General features: G+C 36.3%; 1 non-coding gene across 1 annotated transcript; it reads left to right on the top strand.

The window, feature by feature from the left end:
- Window positions 1–1,314: 1,314 nt before the first annotated feature.
- Window positions 1,315–1,421, top strand: LOC141625390 (small nucleolar RNA R71). Its single transcript, XR_012535173.1, has one exon. It is a non-coding gene; the product is annotated as a small nucleolar RNA R71 (small nucleolar RNA).
- The last annotated feature ends 9,720 nt before the right edge of the window (window positions 1,422–11,141 follow it).

Below are 11,141 nucleotides of genomic sequence, written 5' to 3' on the forward strand. Positions count from 1 at the left end.
CTGCCATTTGTAAGGTCATGTTGGTGCACTTGAGCTCTCCCACCCCTAGTCTTTCACATACATAATATGGCAAAACACTCACACTTGCACCTAGATCACATAGTGCCCTGTTGATTGTGGTATCACCAATGGTACATGGAATGGAGAAGCTTCCCGGATCTTTGAGCTTAGGTGGGGAATTCCCTTGAAGAATAGAACTACTAATCTTGGTAAGGATATCTTTCATGTATTTTTCATATGCCGAAACATGGTTGATTAGCTCCGTGAATGGTATAGAAACCTCTAAGTTCTTCACAATCTCCATGAACTTTCCATGTTAATCATCAAGCTTGGGCTTGGCTTGGCGACTTTGGAATGGAAGTCTAATCACAATAGGCTCTTTCTCAACTTCTTTGGCCTTCTCTTCATTTCTCTTCTTTGATGAGTCATTGGTAGTTGTCTCTACCACCTTAGGATGTCTCCTCAATGGTTCAATCACATCACTTTTCTTGTCATTCTCCTCAGCAATATCTTCTTCAATTGGCATCTTTGGTCCCTTATATCTTGTACCACTCCTCAAGTGGATAGCATTGATGGTCTCATGTCTTGTAGGAGGATTACCTTGAGGAGGTAATTGTCCTTTTTGTCTTTGAGAGCTAGAAGAGGCCAATTGAGACAATTGAGTCTCCAACATCTTAGTGTGAGCAAGGATATTGTTGATGGTAGTGTCTTTGGCTTGGCTATCCCTTTGCATTTGAGCAAAGAAATCTTGTTGCCTCTTTTGCATTTCGAGGAGCGCTTTTTGAACATCGAAAACTTGGTCACTGGGTTGATTGTAGTATGGTCTTTGATTAGGATTTCTCATTGGAGGTGGTGTGTATGTGGGTTGAGGGTTTTGGACATTTTGGCTCTTGTATGAGAGGTTTGGGTGGAATTTGGTATTCTCATTGTAATACTTGGAATAAGGGTTGTCATTTTTGTATGCTTGGAAAGCATTCACTTGTTCCCCTACATTCGTGTTGAACATGTTGTTTGGGTGATTGAGAGGCTTCATCAAGCTTGGCCATGGCTTTCTAAAACGTCAAGTTTATGGTGTCAATATGAGCACTTAGTTGGGCACCCAATTGTGTGATGGAATCCACTTCATGCTTCCCTCCCCGAGTAGCTTTTCTTGGCCTACTATATTGAGAGTTATGAACCGCCATTTCTTCGATCTTAGCCCATGTTTGGTTGTCATCAACCTCGGTGAATCTACCATTAGAACCCATGTTGAGCACATTTCTCGAATCTTCATATAAGTCATTCCAAAATTGTTGAACAATGAGCCATTCACTTAGTCCATGATGAGGACAAGAGCGACATGTATCCTTGAATCTCTCCCAAGCCTCGTATAGAGACTCTTCATCTCTTTGCTTGAACTCGGTGATTTGGGCTCTCAACATGTTAGTCTTCTCCGGAGGATATAACTTCTTGTAGAAGGCAAGCACTAACTTTTTCCATGAATCAATTCCAAGGGTAGACTTGTCTAGGCTCTTTAACAATTGCTTTCGGCTCCGATCAAGGAAAAAGGAAACAATACCTGTAACACCCGCGAATTTCCCCTTTTTGACAGTTAAAATTTATTAAACCGTTTAATTATTTTGTTATATATTTTTGAATTATTCTATTTAATTAATTTTATGACAAACACGATTTTTATAAACGTATTATATAAAAGCTCATTTTTATAAAAATACGTGTTATTAAATTATATTCTTGAGGCATAATTTATATGAAAATAAATGTATTTATATATTTTGATTGGACAATAATGGTGACAGTAGTAATATTAATTTCCGTCTAAATTTTCGTCTAACGTTAGACCGTCACATTTTAATTGGGAATCTTATCTAAATACGGACCAATCGAAAATCGACACATACACCCCTATCCACCCCACACTCTACTTTTACATATTATTATTATTATTATTATTATTCTTATTATTATTATTATTATTATTATTATTATTATTATTATTATTATTATTATTATTATTATTATTATTATTATTATTATTATTATTATTATTATTATTATTATATATAATTATTATTTATTGTTGCATTTCCGTGAAACCCCACCCCTGTTACCTTCTTTTTTTCTTTCGTCTTCTTCCTTTAATAAAACAAGCAGCAGGAACAACGACTCAACAGCAACAACAACACAAACATAGAACTCGATTTTCGACAACCTAAAACCCCAGATTTCATGCTCATTCCTTCACCAATCCTCTTAATTTTTGTACCATTCTTCTCCTTATTTCCTCCTTCATCTTTCAAGGTAAGAAAGACTCGTTTTTGTGATGGTTTTGTTTTTCGCCGTCTTATTAAAGTCTCGGATTTTGCCTCAACCATTTCGTTTTCTTGCTCCTTACAGAAGATTTCAAAGACTCGGTGGGATACTGAAGCTTTGGGGACCGTTTATTCGAAGAATAAGGAGCGTTAAAGGTAACGGTGATAGGTTACTCGACAAATGTCGGAATTCCGTCTCATTGTATCGTTTTATGTGCCCTTACTTGACAAAGTTCAGTCCTTTATTCTATTTCTCATGTGTATGTTTTACTTCCGTCTCAATCCTATTTCTTTTCCGTCTAAAACTGGGGTGTACGGCCTGATAGCATTCTGTTTCGGTATCATGACTGGTACTGCTTGGCTCACTTGAACTGGTGATGGTGGCCACTGTGAGGAATTTCTGAATACCTGTGTCTTGCTGTAAACCTGCTATATTGTTTGATGAATTGTCCTATACGCCTATCCTTCTCACTGTTTTTATTGCGTTAACCAAGACTATGCTAGTGATTGACTGATTGTTGTTTCCCTGGGAACTCAGTCGTGCTTTGCAATGAACTCTTGGAACCTCACTGAAACATAGCTCTTCTTGACTTTCCTTGCGCTTGCTTAATTCTTCAACTTAATTCTCAAGTAATTAGTCTTATCTCTGCATTTGTTAGTCTGTGTTTGTCTTGTCTTGATTTTTCATCTACTTTAAATCATGGTTGACGGTGCACTTAGCTTGGAACTCATGACCCGGACTGAATATGTTACTTCAGACTCGAATATTTTAGCTCATTGTTATAGGTCTTGCTGCTTGTCTATCTTCTTTTCAAAATTTCTTCGGCAGACTGATTGTTGAGTTAATTTGTACTTGGCAACTTTCGTCTTAAATCCGTCGCAAATATGGTCAGTACGGCCAATGTTGGGTGTGGTTGTCATGTGTAAGTTATTGAGTTTCCGTCTCAAATAAGTACATGAGCATGTCTCGTTAGTAGGGCATAAATCCGTCTTACCATGGTTGTTGAAGGAAATTGCTAAACTTGTGTTTACATGGTTGTCCATTTGTATAAAATGGATTATTTTCTTGTATTTATTCACTCATGCTTAGAATTTCCGTCTCGTGTTTTTATATAACGTAATCCGTTAGATATTGTGTCTTTACATGTATTTTCTCTCATGACTTATAATCGTGAAATCACGTCATTTAACTATTTTTCCGTCCTAAACTTTTGGTCTCAAAATGGGTGCGTGTGACGGGTTTATGAGGACCCAAAATTTGGGCTCACTTGAATTTAAAAATTGGGCTCACTTGAATTTAAAAATTGGGCTCACTTGAATTGACAAGTTGGGCTAATTTGAATTAATTGTTGGGTTACCATGTCTCATTGTTGGACTTGTCATATGTCTTTAGTTTGGACCATCTTATGTTTTGTGGTGGGTTCATAAATGGGTCATTTGTGCTTGTTTTCATTTTATTTGGTAAATTTCAGATGACGTATATTATTCATTAGCCCTTATTATATTTTACTTAACCAGCATGTTAAATTATGAAATGAAATATTTATTTGCATAAGACAAGTATGAGATGATTACTGTTAAATAATTATTTATGAAGGGTCGTACTCTAGATAATATCTAGTATTGTTCGGTCTTGAGAGTCTTGCTTCTACCGGAATACTAGGGGTGAGCCCGAGGCCCTCTAGTTGCGGTATGAACGTCGGGAGTGATGTTCCCATCCGTACTCATGGCGATGCAGGCCATAAGTATGAATGTGACATTAATCATCCCTTCCCTGAGTCACGGTCCTATCGGACACTAGGGGTGAGCCATAGGCCCTCTAGTTACGATAAGGTCGTCGGGATTTATGTTCCCATCCGTACTTATGGTGAGATGCAAGCCATAAGTATGAATGTGACATTAATAATCCCGTTCTATGTGCTTGTTTGTTGTGCTTGTTTGTTTCACTTGTTTGTTGTATTTGGCCATGTTTTAAAGGTAACCGCTAAGCCAGATACTTGTTTGTTGTGTCTCGGACATGTTTTAAAGGTAACCTCTGAGTCGGACACTTGTTTGTTCTATTTGGCCATGTTTTAAAGGTAACCGCTAAGCCAGATACTTTTTTTTTGTGTCTCGAACATGTTTTAAAGGTAACCTCTGAGTCGGACACTTGTTTGTTGTATTTGGCCATGTTTTAAAGGTAACCGCTGAGCCAGATACTTGTTTGTTGTACCTCGGACATGTTTTAAAGGTAACCTCTGAGTCGGGTACTTGTTTGTAGTATTTGGACATGTTTTAAAGGTAATCGCTGAGCCAGATACTTTATGTGTTGTGCTTCGGACATGTTTAAAAGGTAACCTCTGAGTCGGGCACTTGTTTGTAGTATTTGGACATGTTTTAAAGGTAAACTGAGCCGAGGATACTTTAGAGGTCGTGCCTTGGACATGTTTTAAAGGTAACCGCTGAGCCAAGGTACTTAAGGACTTGTGTCTCGGACATGCTTTAAAGGTATCCTCTGAGCCGGATGCTTTGCTTATTATGTGATGTTAGTAGTCCCATTTCGTGTATTGTATGTTATTTGGTTTTCAAAGTTCATGGCTAGGGTTTCCATTCACATGTATTATTATGTAACCTTGTTTATCCGTGACATATGATATTCTATCGTGTTTATAGTTGTATTATCATTTAAGACGTTTTGGTTGGATGGTTTCACATGGATGTATCATATGCCTTATCTATGATTTACTACACATGCTTTGAATTATAGTCTCAGTGCTTGCATCAAATGGTTCTATTTATGATGTTCTACTATGTTCTTGTTTATCTGTATTTCGACATTTTGTGGCTGGGAGAACCTTTAGTTACTCCCCACTGACTTTGGCGTTCATGTTTACATGAATGACAGGTTGTGAAGATGCTTACGTGGGGAAGACGTGTGGGCTAGCGAGAACTACCCTTGGACCTTAGTTTGCTAGTTTAGAAACCCTTTATTTGTTTATTCGTGGGATATCTTTTCCCCGCTTTCTAGACTTGGGTCGTAATAAGCTAAGTTTGTCTATTGTAATATTTGTTTCACTTCCTTTTGGCACCCGCGTGTTAATATTTAACTAGTAATCTAAAAGTTTTTAAAATATCATAAATTTCCGCTTTAATTTATTAGTTATATTTTCCACTTTATCGCGGGGTGTCACAGTTGGTATCAGAGCCTATGTTGCTCCCGACGCACACACGTGTACCCCAAATTTAAATGTGAACTTGACCTTGAATAATGAATGAGAGATGGGTAGATTTAAGGACCTAAGGTGGTAGTCTGTAGTGTGTTTGCTCTTTGCTAGGTTCTAACATGTTTGTTGATTGTCATTTAATAATTGTTGTGCCCTTGGATCAATAACGGTAAAGTTACCATGTGGTGATCAACATTTGGTGCCTATTGCCGAGTATTGAAGGTTTGTTCAACCTTGAAGAATGCTCCTACTTCCTCGAAGATGTTTCTCATTCTTTGTGTACCTTGCCCTGTTTTTCACTTCTTAATGCTTATTCCTTCTTCTAAATCCTCTTTTCTTTTTCCTTGTAAGTCACTCTTGTATTTCCTAACTTGTCCTTTGTTCCTTGCTTATCCTTCCTTAACGCCTTTTTGATAGTACTCTTTCTTTTGAGGAATGTTGACCTTGGTTGGAAAATTTGACTTTTGAGGAGATGGTTGTGTTTGACCCTTAACCCTGGTTTTGAGAGGTTGTGATGTTAGAAAGACTTTGGTAGTGTGATGAGACATACTTAATGATTCTTAGACCTAGATCCTTGATAAAGTGAGTATTCTTGATTGCTGGATTTTGTGTTGGCAAGTGTGAGTTGCGTTTGTTACTAAGGTTATGGAACTTGGCTTTGTTTTTTATGTTTGGGATTTGAAAACCTTGGGGAGTGTAGTGAGACGTGTCTTGGGATACTAGTGCTCGGTACTTGACTTTAAATGGATGGAATTGAATGGTGGAATATTTGAGGAACCCTTTCTAGGAATTTATAGCTTGGTATTCGGATCTTTGATTGAGGATTTTACTATTTTGAAAAACCCATGGTTGACACTAGTTGGATATGAGTATAGCCTTGTTGGAACTTTGACCTTGATCTTGTGGAAGTTGTTTGTGGATGTTTGAGGATTTGAGGTGGTGAAATCACACTTATAGTGGAGTACCTTGTTTCAGGGAATAGATTAGGATGAAGTAACATGAGTGTTTCGAGGAAATCTTTGGGAGTGATGTGGTTATGAGTTTTGTTGCTAAGAAGTTTTCGGAACCGCTAAGGTTGATGTTGTTGTTTGAGATTGAGTACCTGGCGTTTTCTTGTTGTCTAATCTCCCTTCTTCTTTAATCCTATGCGTTACCGTTCATACCTCCTTCCTCGTTTCATCATGCCCCTCCTTAAAATTTGATGTTGGTAACCTATGAAACTCTATCTTTGGCATCCTTGTAGATTTGACTTCAACTCTTACCCTGGGAAGTTCATCAAAACTCTTTTAAGTAGTTAAGTTGAATCCTTTTAGCATATTTGCATCTATGATACCTAAGTTACTTTTCTTTTGTTCAATTTCTAAACTTTTACTACGAGCTTTGATTCGTTATTAAAAGTTGAGGTTACTTTTGCAAACTCTACCTATTTTAAAAGGTTCGAAAATAAAACTTTGATTTAGTTCCTTATTATTCTTGGGAATACAAACTAATTTATCATGATTTTGATTGTTAAACCCAATATTTCTTTAAATTTTACCCAATTTCCATTAACTTTAATCTATTTATGACCTTTTGTCAAAGTTTAATATTACATTTTCAGAAATTTGACTCCCTTTCGAGTTTTAAAAATGAAACCTTCAATTCTATTCTGGCTTTTGCAAAAGAAAATTTGAGTGAATTACCTTTCTCTCTTGATTTTGACGTTGATCGGATGTTAGAACTCGTTATTGGAGACGTTTGATAACTTGTTCTACGCTCGTCGGCGAATGATTTTTGTTTTAAATTTGTCTTCGACTTGGAAAGTTAGCGTTCTTATGTGCACGACAAGAGCAATTTCGTTCCATGAATGAGACTTATAATTTTGACAACTCTTCGTTAATGTCTTTGAAAGTGTGTTGATTTAGATTTATACAAATGATTTGTCTTTCGACTTGGTTCTGTCGGAAAAGTTTAGTTGAAACTTTTGAAAGAATTTTAATTCCTACAAGTAACGTTTTAACATTTTGGTTACCGATTTTTAAAGTCGAGTTTTATTTTTATATAAACTTTCACTTCAACTTTCAAGTTTCGAGGACGAAACTTTTTAAAAGATGGGGTGATTGTAACACCCGCGAATTTCCCCTTTTTGACAGTTAAAATTTATTAAACCGTTTAATTATTTTGTTATATATTTTTGAATTATTCTATTTAATTAATTTTATGACAAACACGATTTTTATAAACGTATTATATAAAAGCTCATTTTTATAAAATTAAGTGTTATTAAATTATATTCTTGAGGCATAATTTATATGAAAATAAATGTATTTATATATTTTGATCGGACAATAATGGTGACAGTAGTAATATTAATTTCCGTCTTAATTTTCGTCTAACGTTAGACCGTCACATTTTAATTGGGAATCTTATCTAAATTCGGACCAATCGAAAATCGACACATACACCCCTATCCACCCCACACTCTACTTTTACATATTATTATTATTATTATTATTATTATTATTATTATTATTATTATTATTATTATTATTATTATTATTATTATTATTATTATTATTATTATTATTATTATTATTATTATTATTATTATTATTATTATTATTATTATTATTATTATTATTATTATTTATTGTTGCATTTCCGTGAAACCCCACCCCTGTTATCTTCTTTTTTTTCTTTCGTCTTCTTCCTTTAATAAAACAAGCAGCAGGAACAATGACTCAACAGCAACAACAACACAAACATAGAACTCCATTTTCGACAACCTAAAAACCCAGATTTCATGCTCATTCCTTCACCAATCCTCTTAATTTTTGTACCATTCTTCTCCTTATTTCCTCCTTCATCTTTCAAGGTAAGAAAGACTCGTTTTTGTGATGGTTTTGTTTTTCGTCGTCTTATTAAAGTCTCGGATTTTGCCTCAACCATTTCGTTTTCTTGCACCTCCATCAAGATTTCAAGACCGGTGGATATCAAGCTTTGGGGACCGTTTATTCAAGAATAAGGAGCGTTAAAGGTAACGGTGATAGGTTACTCGACAAATGTCGGAATTCCGTCTCATTGTATCGTTTTATGTGCCCTTACTTGACAAAGTTCAGTCCTTTATTCTATTTCTCATGTGTATATTTTACTTTCGTCTCAATCCTATTTCTTTTCTCGTCTAAAAAATGCGGTGTACGGCCCGATAGCATTTCGTTTTCGGTATCATGACCGGCTCGCTTTTAGCTCACTTGAACTGGTGATGGTGGCCACTGGGAGGAATTTTTGTATACCTGTGTCTTGTTGTAAACCTGCTATATTGTTTGATGAATTGTCCTATACGCCTATCCTTCTCACTGTTTTTATTGCGTTAACCAAGACTATGCTAGTGATTGACTGATTGTTGTTTCCCTAGGAACTCAGTCGTGCCTTGCAATGAACTCTTGGAACCTCGCTGAAACATAGCTCTTCTTGACTTTCCTTGCGCTTGCTTAATTCTTCAACTTAATTCTCAAGTAATTAGTCTTATCTCTGCATTTGTTAGTCTGTGTTTGTCTTGTCTTGATTTTTCATCTACTTTGAATCATGGTTGACGGTGTATTTAGCTTCGAACTCATGACCCGGACTGAATATGTTACTTGAGACTCGAATATTTTAGCTCATTGTTATAGGTCTTGCTGCTTGTCTATCTTCTTTTGAAAATTTCTTGGGCAGACTGATTGTTGAGTTAATTTGTACTTGGGAACTTTCGCTTAAATCCGTCGCAAATATGGTCAGTACGGCCAATGTTGGGTGTGGTTGTCGTGTGTAAATTATTGAGTTTCCGTCTCAAATAAGTACATGAGCATGTCTCGTTAGTGGGGCATGAATCCGTCTGACAATGGTTGTTGAAGGAAATTGCTAAACTTGTGTTTACATGGTTGTCCATTTGTATAAAATGGATTATTTTCTTGTATTTATTCACTCATGCTTAGAATTTCCGTCTCGTGTTTTTATATAACGTAATCCGTTGGATATTGTGTCTTTACATGTATTTTCTCTCATGACTTATAATCGTGGAATCACGTCATTTAACTATTTTTCCGTCCTAAACTTTTGGTCTCAAAATGGGTGCGTGTGACGGGTTTATGAGGACCCAAAATTTGGGCTCACTTGAATTTAAAAATTGGGCTCACTTGAATTTAAAAATTGGGCTCACTTGAATTTACAAGTTGGGCTAATTTGAATTAATTGTTGGGTTACCATGTCTCATTGTTGGACTTGTCATATGTCTTTTGTTTGGACCATCTTATGTTTTGTGGTGGGCTCATAAATGGGTCACTTGTGCTTGTTTTCATTTTATTTCGTAAATTTCAGATGACGTATATTATTAATTAGCCCTTATTATATTTTACTTAACCAGCATGTTAAATTATGAAATGAAATATTTATTTGCGTAAGACAAGTATGTGATGATTACTGTTAAATAATTATTTGTGAAGGGTCGTACTCTAGATAATATCTAGTATTGTTCGGTTGTGAGAGTCTTGGTTCTACCGGAATACTAGGGGTGAGCCTGAGACCCTCTAGTTGCGGTATGAACGTCAGGAGTGATGTTCCCATCCGTACTCATGTCGATGCAGGCCATAAGTATGAATGTGACATTAATCATCCCGTCCCTGAGTCACGGTCCTAACGGACACTAGGGGTGAGCCATAGGCCCTCTAGTTACGATAAGGTCGTCGGGATTTATGTTCCTATCCGTACTTATGGTGAGATGCAAGCCATAAGTATGAATGTGACATTAATAATCCCGTTCTATGTGCTTGTTTGTTGTGCTTGTTTGTTGCACTTGTTTGTTGTATTTGGACATGTTTTAAAGGTAACCGCTGAGCCAGATACTTTATGTGTTGTGCTTCGGACATGTTTTAAAGGTAACCTCTGAGTCGGGCACTTATTTGTAGTATTTGGACATGTTTTAAAGGTAACCGCTGAGCGAGATACTTTAGAGGTCGTGCCTTGGACATGTTTTAAAGGTAACCGCTGAGCCAAGATACTTAAGGACTTGTGTCTCGGACATGCTTTAAAGGTAGCCTCTTTGCCGGATGCTTTGCTTATTATGTGATGTTAGTAATCCTATTTCGTGTATTGTATGTTATTTGGTTTTCAAAGTTCATGGCTAGGGTTTCCATTCACATGTATTATTATGTAACCTGGTTTATCCGTGACATATGATATTCTATCGTGTTTATAGTTGTATTATCATTTACGACGTTTTGGTTGGATGGTTTCATATGGATGTATCATATGCCTTATCTATGATTTACTACACATGCTTTGAATTATAGTCTCAGTGCTTGCATCAAATGGTTGTATTTATGATGTTCTAATATGTTCTTGTTTATCTGTATTTCGACATTTTGTGGCTCAAAGAACCTTGAGTTACTCCCCACTGACTGTGGCGTTCATGTTTACATGAATGACAGGTTGTGAAGATGCTTACGTGGGGAAGAGGTGTGGGCTAGCGAGAATTAAACCCTTGGACCTTAGTTTGCTAGTTTAGAAACCCTTTTATTTGTTTATTCGTGGGATATCTTTTCCCCGCTTTCTAGACTTGGGTCGTAATAACCTAAGTTTGTCTATTGTAATATTTGTTTCACTTCCTTTT

This window comes from Silene latifolia, chromosome X (genome assembly GCF_048544455.1).
Source record: "Silene latifolia isolate original U9 population chromosome X, ASM4854445v1, whole genome shotgun sequence".
In the NCBI taxonomy this organism is placed as follows: Eukaryota; Viridiplantae; Streptophyta; class Magnoliopsida; order Caryophyllales; family Caryophyllaceae; genus Silene; species Silene latifolia.